This window comes from Equus caballus, chromosome 1, assembly GCF_041296265.1.
Source record: "Equus caballus isolate H_3958 breed thoroughbred chromosome 1, TB-T2T, whole genome shotgun sequence".
Lineage (NCBI taxonomy): Eukaryota > Metazoa > Chordata > Mammalia > Perissodactyla > Equidae > Equus > Equus caballus.
In genome coordinates, this window is record NC_091684.1 from 105,160,515 (window position 1) to 105,180,177 (window position 19,663).

The 19,663-nt window shown below is 41.4% G+C and overlaps 1 long non-coding RNA gene across 1 annotated transcript in view; it reads left to right on the forward strand.

Moving 5' to 3' along the window:
- The window catches only part of LOC138923976 (uncharacterized), a 67,633-nt gene that overhangs the window by 24,421 nt on the left and 23,549 nt on the right, over window positions 1-19,663 (forward strand). The window contains exon 2 of the long non-coding RNA XR_011438396.1: window positions 12,200-12,277. This is a non-coding gene — a long non-coding RNA (uncharacterized lncRNA). The remainder of the gene's footprint in view (window positions 1-12,199; window positions 12,278-19,663) is intronic.

A 19,663-nucleotide genomic window follows, 5' to 3' on the forward strand; every position in this document is an offset into this window, starting at 1 on the left:
CAGCACATGTGAAAGAGTAGATGAGTTCAAGAAATGGTAAAAAGAAAGCATTCATGGGACCTGGTAACCAGTGCGATGAGAAGGTGAAAGAGTGATGTTCACCTTCTTTGAGCTCATATGCTACTGAAATAAGCCTAACTATTAAAAAGGCTTTCTGCAAAAAAAGATACTGATTCCACCGCTATTTTTGAAAGAAAAAAATTGGAAGCATTCTGAGCTGTTTTTGAGGTGTGTTCCCTTCCGCACCGAGCCTGGAGACCTGCGGAACTGGTTTAACTTAGAGGAGGAGTGAGCTGGGGAGGCCACCATTGCCAACTTCCGATGGGAGAAAAGAGTCAGCCATCTAAGATCTCTGAGGGCCGGCAACACGTTTACTTTGGGAGGCCCCACCCCAGGTCGCCTGAAGCACATTAAAATGCACCTGTGTCCACAATGAAATATAATTTATATCTAACCACGTAGAAGTCACATTGCAGCTGCCTGTTTGACAAATATTGCATTTTGCAGACAAACGTTTATTAACTGTGACCGTGCTGTTTTCCGCTTTTGGAGTCAATCTTTTTTGTTTGCTCGTTGTTCATTTTTTCGGTTGCAGATGTTTCGCTAGGCCTCGGCACTGCGCCACGGTGCCTGGCGGGCAAAGCGGCGTGGGGCGTGCCAGGGCCAGTGGGTGGCAGTTTCAGGGAGCCTGTGCTGGCTCGACAGAAGGAGCTTGCTAACCATGAGAGACCTGCCTCCACCAGAAGAGCTTCCTGTTCCTGGAAATAATTTTATTTCAGGCCAACTAACATCAATTTAGCACCTAGGACTTGCCAGGCGCGGTCGTGCCATCAGAAATGCTGCGGGAAGAATTCCTGGCCTTAAGGGGAAGCAGGCAAACATGATGTCGGGAGTCTGTTCCCGGTGTAACGATTTCACGGGCATGAAGGCACTGTCTAGCAGCCTGCCACTCAAAGCGGATTCCTGGACCAATGGCACCAGCCCGGAGCCTGTTAGAAATGCCAAGCTCTGGCCCGCCCATGACCTACTGCATCAGAACGCGCATTTGCACGAGCTCCCAGGTGACTCGTGTACTCATCATGGTGTGAGAGGCACTGCCCCTGCCCCCGACAGCCTCCACTGCTCTCACCAGCAACGGCCCGTCCCGGGCTGACCACAGCTGTAGGTTGAAGGACTTATTTGTGATTTAGGGAGGAGGGTCACCCTAAATATTGACTGACAACCACAAAAGCATCGCGAGCCGGCCACTCAGGGGCCGCAAGTCTGGGGTCTGGGTGGGGAGGGGCCTGCTGCAGGCTCACTTCTCAGGGCGTCTTCCGTGCCCACGGAGCCCCGTGTTCCCTCTGCACAGTGAGCCTCCTGGCTGGCCTGGGGTTAGCATGGGGCAACTTAGGGCTTTCTGTGATGCGGGGGCGAGCTGGGGCTCTCAGGGGTCTGCGTGGGAAGGCAGAGCAGCGCCTGCGGGACGTGGCTCTGGGGAATTCTGGGTTTCTGAGCTTCAACCTGGGGAAGGGGATGCCACTGAGAGGCACTCATTCCCTAAGCATTTCCTGATCGCCTACGGTGTGCCAGGCCCTTTGCAAACGTCGTGTGATGACTCTGTGCCACAGTACCTCCGTAACGTGGGCTGGTAGTGGAGGCTCAGACTGGGCAGGGGACTTACCCAGGCTGCACAGCAGGCTGCCCTGCAGGCCTGACCTGAGAACACCAGGGTGGGGAGGCTGGAAGGCCTCAGGGTCGTCTGGAGCAAGGGATGGGGAAGGTACAGATCTAGCAGGGGCCGAAGCATCTGGGAGCCCAGCACCGGCCCTCGCAGAGTTTGCAGGCCTGGGTGGGTTAGACAGATGTGCACAGGACTCTGAGACAACATGGAGGAGCCCTAAAGCTGGAGCCCTGGCTGCTGGGTGGCGACAGAGCTGCGAAAGAGCCCATCCTCTGCTTCTTAGGGAGCCCCACGAACAGCCCCGCTCTCATCAGGATGCTCTGGACCTCACCAGGGTCCCCCGCCTCTAAAACCTGCAAGGACTCTCTACTGGTCTGCTTTCTAGTGGTTTCTTTACAACCTTTCTGCCTGTTGATTTTCAATATTTTTTCATATTGATTTTTAGTATCTTACCTTGTTCTTTTGTCTGATTTTAGCATATGCATTTTATCGCTCTGACTCGTTCCCATTATTGTTCCTTTTTAAACAGTCGCATTCTACCTTCTATCTTTTCCAACCTTTTAAGCCTTCTGGTTTCCTTTCATATCTTCTCTTTAATTATCTGTTTTTATTGTTATATTTCCCTTCAATTTAAAAATCCTATTTTTCTGACTCGAAAAGTGTAATGCATTTTTATTGCTAAATGTTTGGAAAATGTAGGAAAGGGTGTAAAGAAGACAATGAAAATATCCCGTTAAGCTCTCCTCTAGGGCTCGCCGCTGTTGTTTTAGTCTATTCTTCCCGACGACTTTTTCTATCCGCAAACACTGATAGATATTGCTTTAACCCTTTGCCACATGTGTGGTAAATATTTTCCCGTGATCTGATGTTTGTCGAAAAAAAATCTTTATTTTTTAATAGCAAGAGTTCACATGCTTGCTGTGGCAACGCCAAACAATACGAACGGGACTACAGCAAACAGTGCAAGGGCCCCGCCTCCACACCCTGGCCCCTGTATCTGGGAAAACCCGCCCCAGACAACCAGCACAAACTGTTTGGCATCCGTCCTTCTAGACTTCGAAAATGCATTTGCATGTATGTCTTAAACGATACTTGTCTTAGACACTCTGTTCTGCCTTTTGCTTTTTCACTCAGCAACACATGCTGGGCGTCTGTCGATGTCAGCCTCAAGCGGGTGGAGGTGGGGTTCGGAAGGAGCCACAGCCAGGCTGCACTTACTGTCACCCAGAAAGTTCCCAAAGGAGCTCATGGACGCGGATCAGCAGCCAGAGGAGGATCAAAGCACATCCATTTTGTTATTAGCTGAGCAAATGCCTGATACCAGAGAGGCCTGGGCTTAAGAACCAGCCCAAAGTGTGTGCCCTGATGCCTCCATCTTCCAGCAGTTCCATTCGACTGCCATTAGCACTCAGGAGTGAATTTCAGCCAGTACTGCTAGGTGACAGCAGCTTAGGAGTGTCAGAAGGGGACTTCTCCAGTTTCCTGGGCCCCTCTCAGGAGAGGTGCTAGGACAGCCAGCTGCGGGGGGAGAGCCCCGCCTGAGCAGGGCTGCTCTGAGGCCCTTGGATACCGTTGGAATGAGGATAACAATGAACATGATTCTAAGGATTCTTTGCATATGCTCTCTTGTTTACTCCTCCTAAGAGCCCTGAAAGGTGGATACTAGTGTAATAGTATTTTTGGATAATATTTTGCAGAAGAGAAAAGTGAGGCACAGAGTGGTTAAGTAAGTGTCCAGAGGTCACACAGATAGCTAGATGCAGAACTCGGATTTGAAGCCAGGCCGTCTGAAATCTGAGTTCTTCACCAATATGCTGTTCTACCTCCCTGGCGAGTTTCTAATGGCTTTTGGTTGTTTACATCATCCAGGTCTAGCATCTGGGATAACTTCTTCCTACAGAGTGATGCCACATTGCTGCAGTGTTCTCTGGTTATAAATCGATGACTAGATGTTGCCTGTTGGCAGGCACACTGCAACTGTGTGGGCGTGCGTCCTCATGTGTCTTCTGGGTCAGGAGGCTGATCTGAACTAGCAGGCCTAGCCATGATTGCCACAGCTTCTGACGGGATTCGGGCGTAGAAACTGGACCGCAGGGCACAGCCTGGGAGAGTCTGGGAATATGGCCAGCTCCAGGGTAAGGGGGTTTGGAGCAGGTCAGCAGACCCCAGGGTGATGGCAGAAGGTGAGGCACAACCAGGTCAGCCCCAGGGCAGCTGGGGAGCTCCAAGACCACCAGGGCATGCACGGAGGGGCAGCATAGGGAAGACCAAGCATGGGCATGTCCGTTTAACACGGGGACCTTACCCCTGCTAAACAGGGCCAATCAGAGTTCAGCTACTGCCGCTCCTCTAGAGTCGGGGTGTGTGAGAGGAAGTGGCAGAGAAACCTTCTCTGCACATAAAGGGGTGCGCAGAGCTGACGCATTCTTGTCCCACCGCGCTTCACTCAGTCAGGAGGATCAATCCATTCGTGAACATTTAGGTTCTCTCTCTCTCTCTTTTTAAATCTGAGCAAAGCTGTGGTGCGTAAATTCCACTCCCTCCGCCAAGCTCTCCATTTCTCTGTCTTCTTTGATGACTTCCAGTGAAGTTGCATGTTTTTGTCGTATAGGCGTTCCACATTTCCTGTTAAATTTATTCCTCAGTATTTTAGAGCTGTTCTAATTGTGAACCTATGGTGCTGTGAAAAATATATTTATTGTACTTTTATCGTTTTATATTGTCAAATCTGTCAACCATTTCCTTTGCGCTTGCCAACTTTGATGCTAGGCTTAGAAAGGCCTTCTCTGCTCCAAGAATGTGGGATGACGTGCTTATATTGTCTTCTAAAATTTTACGCTTTTACTTAGTATGGTTAAAAGTTTTTGTGTGTATTTAAATAACATAGGGACTTATTTAGCAAATGGTATGTGGTAGAGCTCAACTTCATCTTCCCAACTGTTAGCCAGTTGAACCAATGAAATGAATCAACTACCCGTCTTTTCCCCATTAATTCGCAATCCTCCCGTTATCGCACATCAAATTCTCATATCCATTGAGTCTCTTTTTCAGTTTTCTACTCTGTTCTATTGATCTGTTAGTTTAGTCCCAGGCCAATACTACAAAATGACTTTATTTCTTATTAGAAAAGCAATAAAGGCTTATTACAGAAAGACCAGGAAATACGTAGACACAGACAAACAAACAAAAACACTGTGACTGCATCCCAGGGTAACTGCCTTTTCACCTTGGTGTGTGCCTCTCCAGATCATTTAATTTACCTAAGCGTGTAAAAATACATTCATCGAGTAAAATTAAGACCATGCCATATAAACAGTTTTGTAAGTTTTTTCACCTTATGATACTTCAGGAATATGTTTCCTTGCTAGTAAGTACTCTTCTTTTTAAACTTTTTTATTGTAAAATATAACATGCATACAGAAAAGTATACAAAACTAACCTGTTTAGCTCAATAATTTATCACAAAGTGAACACCCATGTAACCACTGCTCAAGTTGAGAAATACACGTCAGCGCCTGGAGGCCCGTCTTGTGCTTCTCAATCACTGCTTCCTCCCTGACAAAAATACCTTTCTGGTTATTTCTTGGTTGTTTTTTAGGATTGTGCCACCTGAGCTTTTTCCCTAAAGAATATACTTTAGTCTTGCCTAATTTTTAAACTCTGTGGAAACGGAATTGCATAATCTATGAATTTTATTGTGCCTGGCTCTTTCACTCAATGTTACACTTATAATAGCCCTCCATATGGTTGCAATAATAGTTCATCCATTATTTTGGCTGTATAATATTCCATTGTAGGACTATATCACAATTTATTTATCAATTCTACTTTCTATACGCATTGGATTGTTTCCAGTTTTGAACTACTATGGATTGAGCTGCTATAAATTTTCTTGTATATACCTTTTGGTGTGTATATGCACGTATTTCTTTTGGTTGTATACCTACGAGTAGAAGACCTGGTCATAGGGTGTGCATATATTCAGGTTTCATAGACACTGAAACAATGTTTCAAAATGATTGTACCCTCCCACCAGCTGCATAGGGGAATTTTAGTTGCTTCATGACCTTGTTAATTGATTAATTTTTTTAGTTTCAAAAATTTTTTCAGCTTTATTGAGGTATAATTGACAAATAAAAAATGTATATATTTAAGGTACACAATTGAATTTATCTGTTGGCCTTTTGTATGTCTTCTTTTGAGAACTATCTATCCAGATCCTTTGTGTGTTTTAAAATCAGGTTACTTGGGTTTTTTGCTATTGAGTTGTTTGAGTTCCTTATTTATTTGGTGCTTCGTAAATCAAGATGTCCGTTTTCCTCCCTAGATTTGGGAAATTCTTAGCCATTATTTCTTTAAATAAGCTTTCTGCCCCTTTCTGTCTCTGTTTTCCTCTGGGACTCCCATAATGCATATATTATTTCACTTGATAGTATCTAAGGGGTCCCCAATGCTTTCTTCATTCTTTTTCATTCTTTTTCTTTTTGTTCCTCTGGCTGGGTAATTTCAAAAGACTTGTCTTTGAGTTCACTGCTTCTTTCTTCTGCATGAATGAGTTTGCTGTTCAAGTTCTCTATTGAATTTTTCAGTTCAGTCATTGTATTCTTCAGTCCAGGATTTCTATTTGGTTCTTTTTTATGGTTTCTACTTCTTTATTAAGTTTCTCATTTTGTTCATGTATTGTTTTCTTGATTTTGTTTAGTTGTCTATTTGTGTTCTCTTACAGCCCATTGGCCCTTTGAGTCTCTTTATGATGATTATTTTGAATTCCTTGTCAAGTAGTTCATGGATCTCTATTTGTTTAGGGTCAGTTACTGGATCTTTATTAGTTCCCCTGGTTTTGTCATGTTTGCCTGATTCTTCATGCCCCATGTAGCCTTGCATTGGTGCCTGTGCATTTGAAGGAGAAGACATCTCTTCCAGTCTTTACAGACTAGTTTTGGCAGCTAAGGACCTTCTGCAAGTTCCCCAGTCTGGTGGTACTGCTTCTGGGGCCATGGTCAAGCACGACTGAAGCCAGGTCATGATGCTGCTGGGTCCACAGTCATGTCCTCAGATAGTGGGTCTGTTGCCAGAGGCATGGACAGGTATGGATTCTGCTGGGTCCCTGGGCAGGCAGAACCACTTCTGGGACGGTGATAGAGTGGGGCTGGAGCTGGGTCACAGGGCTGCTTCAGGGTCTGCAATCAGGTCTGAGGTCAGCAGGCCTGTTACCAGGGGTGCCAACGGGTATAGTTCTTTCTAGGTCTTTTGGTGGATAGGTTTGGCGGCAGGACTGTGGGGCTGGAGCTGAGTCTACAGGGGGAAAGGGCTGCTTCCAGGTCTGCAGTCAGAACCAAGGTTGGCAGGCCTGCCACCAGAGTGTGGGTCTCCTTTCTCAAAGCAGCCCTCCCTAGTCTTGGGCTCCACTGGGGTTTTGTAAACTGTGACCTGGATTCCAAAGCTCCCACAAAGGCACTTTTGTCTGTAGATGGCTGTCAGTTGTTTCTGTGTGGGGAAATGAGGGCTGGGGACCACCTATTCCACTATCTTGCTGATGTCACTCCCTTGTTAATTCTTTTTTTGTGTTTTTAAAGATTGACACCTGAGCTAACATCTGTTGCCAATCTTTCTTTTTATTTTTTTCTTCTCCCCAAAGCCCCCCAGTACATAGCTGTATATTCTAGTTGTATGTCCTTCTAGTTGTGCTATGTGGGATGCTACCACTACATGGCCTGAGGAACGGTGTCATGTCTGCACCCAGGATCCCAACCGGCGAGATCCTGGGCAGTCAAAGTGGAGTGCACAAACTTAAACACTTGGCCATGGGCCATCCTCTAATTCTTGATATTATGAGTAATTTTAAATTTTGGCTATTCTGATGTGTAAGTAGTGGTATCTCATTATGGTTTTAATACACATTTCCATCATGACTATTGATGTGATGTTTATTGACCACTCAGATATTCTCTTTTGTGAAATACTTATTCGAGTCTTTTGCTCTTTTTTCAATTGGGTTGTCTTTATTTTTTTCTTATTGACTTCTGAAGTTATTTATATTTTCTGGATATGAGTTCTATTTCAATTACAGGTATTGTGAATATCTTCTCTTATGCTATGATTTGCCATCATACCCTTTTCTAAAAACAGCTTTATTGAGATATAATTCACATGCCATACAATGTACCCATTTAGAGTGTACAATTCAATGGCTTTTAGGATATTCACAGAGTTGTGTGACCATCACCGCAATAAATTTTAGAATATTTTTCATCACTCCAAAAAGAAACCCCACACCCCCTAGCTCTCATCTCCCAATCTGTCCATTACCTTAGTCCTAGGCAACCACTGATCTACTTTATGTCTCTATGGATTTGCCTGTTCTGGACATTTCATATAAATGGAATCACACAATATGTGATCCTTTGTGATTGGCTTGTTTCTCTTAGCATAATGTTTTCGGAGTTCATCCATGTTGTAGTATTTATCAGTATTTCATTTCTTTTTATTGCCAAATAACATTCCATTGTATGGATCTTATGGATATACCACATTTTATCTATCCACTCATCAGTCGGTGGACATTTGAGTTATTCTACTTTTTGACTACTATGAATAATGCTGCTACAAACATTTGCTTATAAATTTTTATGTGGACAGATGTTTTCACTTCTCTTGGAGATATATACATATAAATTTGTATGTATTTAGGGGTGGAATTACTGAGTCATATAGTAACTGTGTTTAACCTTTTGAGGAACTTCAAGACTGTGCCAAAGTGACTACCATTTTACATTCCCATCAGCAGTGTTGAGGGCTCCAATTTCTCCAGGTTCTCACTGACATTTTTTACTATCTATTTTTTTTGTTATGGGTATCCTGCTGGGTTTGAAGTGTTATCTCACTGTTGTTTTGATTTGCATTTCCCTGACGGCTAATGATGTTGAGCATCTTTTCATGTACTTATTGGTCACTTGTATATCTTCTTTAAAGAAATGCTTATTCTGATTCTTTGCCCATTTTTATATTGGATTGTTTGTTTTTATTATTAAGTTGTAAGAGTTCTTTATATATTCTGGATACTAGACCCTTCTCAGGTATATGATTTGCAAAAATTTTCTTCCGTTCTGTGGATTATCTTTTTACTTTCTCGATGGTATCCTTAAAAGCAGAAATATTTTTAATTTTGATGCTTCTCACTCTCTTAATATCATTTTTGATGAACAGAAGTTATTCATATTTGTAAAGTCCAATTTATTAGTCTTTTCTTTTACAGTTAGTGCTCTTTGTGTCCTTTTAAAGAAATCTTTGCTATCCTAAGGTTATAAACATCTTTTCCTATGCTATCTTCTAGTGCATAGCTGCTAGAAATATAAGATGAGCCACAAATGCAAGTCATGTATGTAACTTTAAATTTTCTGGTATTCTCATTTAAAAAAATTAAAAGAGACAGGTGAAATTAATTTGAATAATATACTTTATTTAACCCAACATATCAAAATATTATTTCAACATGTAATCAATATAAAAAGTTTAATGAGATATTTAAATTCTTTTTTGGTACTAGGTCTTTGAAATATGGTGTATATTTCACACATAGAACCCATTCAATTCAGACTAGCCACATTTCTAGTGCTTTAGTTACCTGTAACTATAACTAAAAGCTTTTTTGTCTTGCCTTCCCTATTTAGATCTATTACCCACTTGGAACAGATTTTTGTATATTGTATGAGGGAGGAATTGAGCTTCCTTTCATTTTCTATATAGGTATCCAGTTGACCTCACACCATTTGTCAAGAAGACCTTTTCCCTACTGGTCTGCAGTATCATCTTCATCATAAATCAAGTCACCATACATCAGTTTATCTGTTTCTGGATTCTTTATTCTGTTCCATTCGTCTGTTTGTTTTTTCTTGTGCCAATACTACATGTCTTATTACTACAGCTTCATAATAAGTCTTGATACTAGGTATTATCAGTGCTCCAACTTTGTTTTTCTTCATGATTGCCTTGGGTATTCTTTACACTTTGCCATTTTCTCTATAAAATTTGGAATCCACTTGTCACATCTTGTAAAAAAAAAAAATCCCATTAAGAGTTTGATTGGCATTACATTGAATCTGTAGATCAATTTGGGGAGAATTGACATTTTGTAATTCTTTGCTTACAGTACATAAAGAATAACTGATTTTGTATGTTCACCTTATATCCAGCAACCTTGGTAAATTTACTTATTTCTAATAATTTTTCTGTACACTTTGCTGGATTTTCTACATATACAATCATATTTTCTGTGAATAATGACAACTTTATTTTTTCTTTCCAAACCTTATAACCTTTATTTCTTTGTCTTGTTTTATTTCTTTTTGGACCATTAGTACGAGCTGGACAGGAGTGGTGATCACAGGTGATTGTTCCTTGTCTCAGGAAAGCTTTCAATATATTATTATTAAAAAGTTGCTGGAGTTTTATCCAATTAAAGAAATTACCTTCTATTCCTAGTTTGTTAAGTTTTAATCATGAATTTGTGATGAATTTTATCAAATTCATCTATTGAGATGATCATTTGTTTCCCTCCTTTATTCTCTTAATGTGAATTATGCTGATTTTCAAATTTTAAACCAAATTTGCGTTTCTGAAATTGGTTGTGATGTGTTATCCTTTTTGCATATTGCTGATTAGATTTGCTAATATTTTATTTTAGATTTTATTTAGGATTTTGTGTCTGTGATCATTAGAGAGATTTATCTGTAGTTTTTCTTTCTGGTAATGTACTTTCGGTGTAAAGGTTATGTAGACCTCATAAAATGAGTTATAAAAGTATTCTTTTTTTTCTACTCTTTGAAAGAGTTTGCTTAAGATTAGAATTATTTCTTTAATAAATATTTGGAAGCATTTAACACAATATTCAATTCCTAGTTAGTTGTAAGTCTATTCAGATTTTCTATTTCTTCTTACATCTATTTTTGGTAAATTTTTTTTCTGGGAATTAGTCCATTTTCAAATTTATTGGCAGAGTTTTTCATGTTTCCTCTTATTGTCTTCTTAAAGTCTGCAGATTTTATAATGATATTCTCTTTTCAATTCCTGATACTGGTAATTGGTGTCCTCTTTCTCTCTCTCTCTGGAACAAAGCTTATAAATTTTATTAGTTTTTTTCCAAAGAAAACAAAGTTTGTTTTCTATTTTATTAATTTCTGCTCTTTGTTCTTTAACTCTCCTTTCTTTGGGTTTTCTTGTTCTTTTCTAGCTTTTTAAGGATAGATACTTAGATAATTGATCTTCTTTTCTAATATGTATTTAAAGCTATAAATTACACTTTAATCACAGTTTTTACTGCATCTCACAATTTTGATGTCACATTTTTATTCTCCTTCAGCTCAGAATATCTTTTATTTTTCTTTGTGATTTCTTCTTTGACTCTTGGGTTACTTAGAAGTGTATTGCTTAATTTCCATACATTCGTGGATTTTCTAGCTGCCTTTTGAAATTGATTTATAGCTTAATTCCACTGCAGTCATAGAATATATTGTATGATTTTAATACTTTGAAATATGTTGAGACTTGCTTTATGGCCCAGGATATCATCAATTTCAGTCAATATTCCATTTGCACTTGAAAAGAATTTGGATTCTGTGGTTGTTAGATGCAGAGTCCTATGTACATCAATTAAATCAAGTGTGTTACTAATGTCCTAATCTTCTGGATTCTTATGGATTTTTCATCTCTTTCAGTTACAAGTGAAGGATAGCAGAGTATTCTAGCCAGAAATATGCCACTCTGGCATAAGGATTGTTTTGAGCTAAAGGCAATTGAAAAGAAGCAAACAGAAGAAAAACTCTCTACTATCCCCACCTGCCCCCACCAGGAAGGACAGGACGATTCTTTTTTTTTTTTCCTCGATCTTTACATTTGTATTTCTGCAAAATAAATCAATACTTTCTTCTTGCTCCAATTTCTCCCTCTCTCGCTGACTTTTTCCTGTTTAACTAGATTATTATTATTATTTTTATTGAGTTAATGATAGGTTACAATCTTGTGAAATTTCAGTTGTACATTATTGTCTGTCAGTCGTGTTGTAGGTGCACCCCTTCGCCCTTTGTGCCCACCCCCCACCCCCCCTTTCCCCTGGTAGCCACTAATCTGTTCTCTTTGTAGGACGGGATGATTCTTAATCAACAGAGACAACTCTAAACTCTTTTCAGTCTGGAGACGGTGCCAGAGGAGATACATAACAAACCTCCTCCCCTGTATACTCACCTTCCCACAGTTTGCCACTCATAGAAGCTCAAAGTCTCTTTTCTTTGTCTTGTCACTTCTCTATAATTTATTGTTCTTTTGTTAAGATACTATATAAGCCCAAATTCTAATCACTCCTCTGATTTACTTACTGTTGAGTGCTCCTATGTGTATGCATTGTGCACATGTTAATAAACTTCTGTTTATTTTTCTCTTGTTAATTTTTTGTCAGTCTAATTTGCAGGGCCCTGGTCAATTAATGATGGTCTGTTTCACTGAAACATTTTTTCCTCCCCTACAACTTTGGTGATCACAAAGGGACAGCAAATGGCTGGGATACCCTACTCGCTCTGAAACTACAGATGAGATCCTGGGACAGATAAAAGCTGTCAAAAGGTAAGAATTCTTACCATGCCAGTCTTCTGAATGTCTGTCTGTAGTGTCTGGCTGAGAGAGCGAGGAAGGAATTTCTCTTTGTCCCCTTTCCCCTCCAAATTTAGATTAACAGGAGAAAACATTTCTGTGAACTAGTTCTTTGGGTTTGTGCAGCTTTGGCTATTTGTTTTTGATCTGATTCTCTCCTAAGGCCAGACATAATTTTTCTTTGTCTTTGTCTTTTGCGTCATTTGCCATAATGGGGAGAATTATAAGATAAAACATAGGCATAGGTCCTTTAAGCCTGTTGTTTGAGCTGGCCTCAAAGACTGGTGGGTTTAATTCTCACCAGTCTATCATCTTTTTTGGAAAACTTTGTTGTGGGTCACCAATAAAAAAAACTGGGTGAAATTCTCCTTTTGTCTTATTTTGTGCCTTGAGAGTTTGGCTTGGATCCAGTGAGAATGTACTCTCCCTGGTTTTTCTGCCAACTGGTGGGTGTAGGTTGTTGGGGCCTGCAGCTGTGGGTGGCCAGCTGTCAGGCTGGGGACCAGAGACGCTGCCTTACTGACTGTGCCATTGTCACTGGAACAACGTGAGTCTTCTCCTTGGCGAGTTCATCAAACTGCACCAGAAGTAATCGTCACACAAAGCATAATTTTATTTATAGCATGCAGCAAATAAAATGGTGACCATAGGGAAGAATCTCACAAAGCTATGGCTCCCTGAGCACAGGGAGTGGGTGCTTTTTATTTGGGGTAAGGGATGAATAAACAAGAAGGAAGTTTCATCATTCCACGTAGAGGCAGGCATGGGCTGGCACATGTGCAGTTCAAATACACACCTCCACATACATCGCATGTTATGTTAATAGGACTTTAGTTCCTCCCGGGGCAGGGTTTTTCATATTATAATGAGGTCAAGGTTACTTTCGTGCACTTTTCCATTCTTCTGCACAGGCATCATTACTGCAGTGTGGTTTGGACTGGTCTGAGCTGGTTCAAGCTACCACTAGGGTAGCTGTTCATCCTGAAAAGCAACTTTGAGGAACTATTGAATGCTGATTGCACTTGCTAAGCAATTCTTTAAGCTCCCAAGCCAAAAGCAACTCTTTAAGCCAAAGTAACTCTTTAAGCAACTCTGGTCAGGTAGCTGGTGACACCATCTTTCAGGGGACTTTATCTAAGGGGCCACAGCCCATAAGAAGACTTTGTCATCTTTTACTTTCACTTACTTGTCAGTGCTGGGAAAATCCCATCCTTGTATTGCCTATCTGATATCACGGATTAGTGGGTTTGCAATTAAAGGCCTCTCACTTTTGTGGGACACTGGAGTTTCCTTATCGCATGTGACACAGAGGTCTTTGCTTTCTTTGACCATCCCTGGGAGTGACATTTTTGGATCATGGGGAGTACATCATCTGCACCAGCTCCAGGGACCCCTCTTGCATCCATGGTAAAAATTTACTCTAAGTCTGGAAGGTTGCCTCTGGGTCTTTCCATAAAAAGGCTCTCTGGTTTGTGGTGCATTTGGAATGGGTGTCCTTGGGAGATCCTATTTATTAATGGCCAGATGATAGATCTTTTGATTTGAAAAAATTTTATATCTAAGCAGATTTTTAGAGAGCTCTCATCCTAAATAAATGTTATATTGGTACCTATGGAAAGCTCAAATTAAAAGAAGGACATCTGGGGCTGGCCCCGTGGCTGAGTGGTTAAGTTCACGCTCTCTGCCTTGGAGGCCCTGGTTTCGCTGGTTCAGATCCTGGGTGCAGACCCAGCACCGCTCATCAAACTACAATGAGATGGCATCCCACATGGCAGAACTAGAAGGACCTGTAACTAGAACATACAACTACGTATTGGGGGGCTTTGGGGAGAAGAAGAAGAAAAATAAAGATTGGCAACAGATCTTAGCTCAGGTGCCAATCTTGAAAGAAAGAAAGAAAGGAAGGAAGGTAGGAAGGAAGGAAGGAGGGAGGGAGGGAGGGAGGGAAATGAAGGAAGGAAGGAAAGAAGGAAGGAAGGAAGGTAGAAAGAAAGAAAGAAAGAAAGGACACCAAAAAAAGGGCATTACAATTAGCCTGAGGGACTCCCTTAAATTAAAAAGCAAAAAATTAGACTTTGAACAAAAGTTAAGGATTACAAAAGGCACTCAGGCAGGCATGAGACATATGTAAATACTGATAGCCAGATAAGCGAGAAAAAGAAGGAATTAAAATCAACAGTCCTTGGCTTGCAAATTGAGTCTTTACAAAAATGACTCAAGGCTTCCAGTTTCTGGTGTAGCATGTAAGAAGCTTGAAAGTCACCACTCCATCCTAAAAAGCTGAAAAAATCAGCAACTTTTCTTCGATCCATAAGAGAAGTGAGGTCACAGGGCAAACATCTGCCCTTAAAGTTGGAGAGACCAGCAGTCAAATACAGAGAATCACAACTTACCACAGCTGCAACCTGGGGAGGGGGGCGTAGGGATCAGTGCCAGGGTAGGGAAACCTGAATTGCAATGACTGAGGGCTCAGTTTGGCTGACTCAGATTTTAAAACTCCAGGAGGACCCTGTGATTGGGAGACCCTGTCATTTTGTGAGTTTTACCTCCTGGATACCTACCTGATTCTCACAGTGAATATCAGAGAAAAATCCCCTTGCTTCCAGCAAGGGGAGGGAAAAAGGAATCATTTTAAAATAATGCATTCTGTTCTTCATAAGATCTGCCCTCAGGAAAAACTAATTAACCAAAGCCTAACCTGCTGGGGTTTTATCAGAGCCTAATTGACCCGGGGAAAAGAGAATATCTGACTCTAGCAGGCTCTAGCGTTCCACCTGGAGGAAGGGAAAAGCCCAGCTCCAGCCCACTCTAGCCATTCTCTCTCACCTCAGTGGGCGGGGGACTAAGAAGCATGCATGAAGTTCACAGTTCAGAGCCATGAGCTCGCTAAAAGACTGAGACCTAATCAAAAGACTATAGAATGCTCTTCCTCTCCCCAAACCTTACACCCCATTATTAAAGCCCTATTTACAGAAGTTATTTTTAACCAGTATATCATGTCCAGCTGTCAAGAAAAAATTACAAGACGTACTAAAAGGCAAAAAACACAATCAGAAGAAACAGAGCAAACTTCAGAACCAGACTCAGATATGGCAGGGACGTTGGAATTATCACACCAGGAGTTTAAAACAACTATGATTAATATGCCAAGGGCTCTAATGGATAAAGTAGACAGCATGCAAGAACAGATGAGCAACATAAGCGGAGAAATGGAAATTCTAAGAAAGGCTCAAAAAGAAATGCCAGAGATCAAAAACGCTACAACAGAAATGAAGAATGCTTTTGATGTATTAATTAGTAGACTGGACATGGCTGATGAAAGAATCTCTGAGCTTGAGGATATCTCAATAGAAACCTCTAGAAGATGATGTCAGCAAGATGGCAGAATAGAAGGTTACCACCCTCATCCCCCAACAGAAACAATGCTTTGGCAGCCATCATAGATAAAAGTGCCTTTGTGGAGCTTTGGGATCCTGGTAGACTGAAGAGGGCAGCTTTGAGAAAGCAGACCCAGCACACCAGTGGCCGGCCCACTGACCATGGCCCAGAAGCAGCCTCAAACCCCTATGGACTTGGCTCCAGGCCTGCTTATCCATGGTAATGCCATCAGCCTCAGCTAGCAAGGGAACTAGGAGGAGCCACGCCTGTCATGCCCCTGGCACCTGACCTGCTGATTGCAGACCCAACTGCAAATCTGGAAGCAAGCCTATGCCTGGCTTTGGCTCTGCTCAGCCATGATCCTGGAGGCAGTCCTGATTGCACAGGGACCTAAGATGAGGCATGCCCATTGGCATCTCCAGTAACAGGCGTGTCAACCATAGACTCTATTGTCGACCTTGAGGCAGCCCTATGACACAGCTCCAGCCTCACTCTATCATGGTCCAGAGGCAGTCCTGCCAGCCTGGGGACTCACCCAGGGATCCAGCAAGAGTCTATCCAGGGACCCAGCAGGAGCTAAACCCATTCATGACCCTGGTAACAAGCCTGTTATCTGTGGAGCCAACTGTGGACCTGGAAGTGGCCCTGTGACCTGGCTTCAGTTCCACTTAACCATGGTCCTAGAGACATTTCCACCAGCCTAGGGACCCAATGGAAACCATGACTGCCTGTGCCTCTGGTAATAAACCTGTTGACCAGATCAAACTGCAGACCTGGCAGCAGCCATGTGACTTAGCTTCAATCTGGCTCTACCACCATCCCAGAGGCAGTCCTGTCAGTCTTGGGACCTGGCAAGAGAAGGTCTTTACCTACTAAAACCAGTCTGCAGAGATGGGAAGAAATATCTGCTCCTCCAAATGAACAGACACCAATGCAAGGCTACACAGATCACAAAAACTCAGGCACTCATGACAACACCAAAGGAAATTAATAAAGTTCTAGTAACTGATCCTAAAGAAGCAGAGATCTATGAACTGCTTGATAAGGAACAGGTCATTTGAAATTATCCTGTCAGAGGAACAAAAAGAAAAAGATTGAAAAAGAATGACGAAAGTATTTGGGAGTTATAGGACACTGTAAAGTGAAATAATACATGCATTTGGGAGTCCCAGGGGAAAAGAGAGATTGAGAAAGGGGCAGAAAGCTTAACTGGCGTAGTGGTTAAAGTTCCGTGCACTCTGCTTTGGCAGCCCAGGTTTGTGGGTTCAGATCCCCGGTGGACCTACACCAGTCATCATGCTGTAGTGGTGACCCATATACAAAATAGAGGAAGACTGGAATAGATGTTATCTCAGAGCTAATCTTCTTCAAGCAAAAAAAGAGGAAGATTGGCAACAGATGTTAGCTCAGGGCCAGTCTTCCTCAGAAAAAAAAGAAAAAGAAAAAGAAGTAATGGCTGAGAACTTCTCAAATCTAGGGTGGGAAATAGATATCTTGAGTTATGAAGTCTAATGGTTCACAACTAGTCTGACTCCAAAGAGGTCTAATCTGAGACGCACTGTAATTAAATTATCAGAAGTCAAAGACAGAATTTGGAAAGCAACAGGTGGAAAGCTATTTGTTGCATACAAGGGAGCCTCCATAAATTTCAATACCCAAGACACTGTGATCTTGGCAAATAATACACAAATACATCAATGAAACAGAATAGAGAGCCCATAAATAGACCTGCATAAATATAGTTAACTGATCTTTGACAAAGGAGCAAAGGCTATACAATGGAGAAAGATAATCTTTTCAACAAATGATACTGAACAACTTGACATCCACATGCAAAAAAATGAATCCAGACATAGACTTTATGCTTTTCATAAAAATTTAACTCAAAATGGATCATGGACCTAAATGTAAAATGCAAAACTGTAAAAATCCTAGAAGATAACATAGAGGAAAGACTACAAGACCTTAGATAAGGTGATGGCTTTCTAGATAAAGCTCCAAGGCATGATTCGTGAAAGAACAAATTGATAAGCTGGGTTTCGTTAAAATTTAAAACTTCTACTCTGTTAAAGACAATGTCAAGAGGATGAGAAGAGAAGCCGTAGACTGGGAGAAAATACTTACGAAAGCACATCTGAAAAAGGACTGTTCTCCAAAATATATAAAGAACTCTTAAAATTCAACAAGGAAACAAACAAACCAGCTTAAAAATAAGCCAAAAACCTTAACAGACACTTCACCGGATGGTAAATAAGCATGTGAAAAGATTCTCCACATCATATGTCATCAAGGAATTGCAAATTAAAACAACAATGAGGGCTGGCCCGGTGCTGTAGTGATTAAGTTTGCGTACTCCACTTTGGCTGCCCAGGGTTTGCAGGCTTGGATCCCAGGCATGGACCTACACACTGCTCATCAAGCCATGCTGTGGCAGCATCCCACATACAAAATAGAGGGAGATTGCCACAGATATTAGCTCAGGGCCAATCTTCCTCACACACACACACACCGCACACATCTATTACAATGGCCAAAGTCCGTAACACTGACAACACTAAATGCTGGTGAGAATGTGGAGTGACAGGAACTCTTTGCTGGTGGGAATGAAAAATTCTATAGCCATTTTGGAAGACAGTTGGGTGGTTTCTTAAAAAAATAAACATACTCTTACACAACCCAATAATTGCATTCCTTGGTATTTACTCAAAGGAGTTGAAATTTTATTTCCACACAAAAATTTGCACAAGGATGTTTATAGCAGCTTTATTCATAATTGCCCAAACCTGGAAGCAATCAAGATGTTCTTCACTAGGTGAATGGATAAGCTGTGGTATATCCAGACAATGGAATATTATTCAGCATTAAGAAGAAATGAGCTATCGAGCCATAAAAGGACATGGAAGAAACTTAAATGTGATGGGGTTCAGGACTCACTACTCCAAAACATGATACTTTGGCATATTGAATATTTCATGCTGAAGGAATTCGAGAAAACAGCAAAGACAGGAAGGTCACTCCAACCTCCTCTCCCCTTTGCTCTTCTTTCTTGAAACACATCATAAAACCCTCATGTGAGAGGTGCCCTCCCTACACCTGGAGGAAAGGAGCATCCTTGTCTCTGAAGACAAAGAGATGCCAAGAAGAATCCTAACAAACAGACTTTGCTCAGTTTCCCCCAGTTGATTACAATTGCTTTGTACTCCTTAACCTAGCATATTCCTGCACAATTTCATCAAATCTAGATAAAAACACACAGGTCTTCATTTCCTTATTAAGGCTCCTATGTCATGTAAGACTTACAGTAAATAAGTCTGTATGCTTTTCTCCTGTTAATCTTTGTCAGTTTGATTTTCAGGCTCAGCCAGGGATCCTAAGGAGGTCAAGGAATGCTTTTTCCTCCCCTCCAAATGCGTATTACTAAGTGAAGAAAGCCAATCTGAAAAGGCTATATGCTGTATGATTCTTGCTATGTGACTTTCTGGAAAAGGCAAAACTCTAGAGACAGTAAAAGGATAAACGGGTACCAGGAGTTTGGAGGGAGGGCTGAATAGGCGAGCATGATGGACTTTTAGGGCAGTGAAACTATTCGGCATGATACTGTAATGGCGGATACACATCATTATCCGTTTGTACAAACTCACGGAATGTACACCACCAAAGTGAAGTCTAATGTAAACCACAGACTTTGAGTGATAATGATGTGTCAATGTAGGTTCATTAACTGCAACAAATGTACCAGTCTAGTGGGGGATGTTCATAACGGGGAAGCTATGCATGTGCGGGTACAGGGAGTATATAGGAAATCTCTATACCTTCTGCTTAATTTTACTGGGAATCTAAAACTGCCCTAAAAAATAAAGCACATTAAAAAAATTTTTTTTAATGACTCCAACCCTCCTCATCAACCACAGTACCTTTCTTATTTACCTCAAGACACTTGTAGATACTGTACAAAGCCAGGACATTGCAAAAACAATTGTC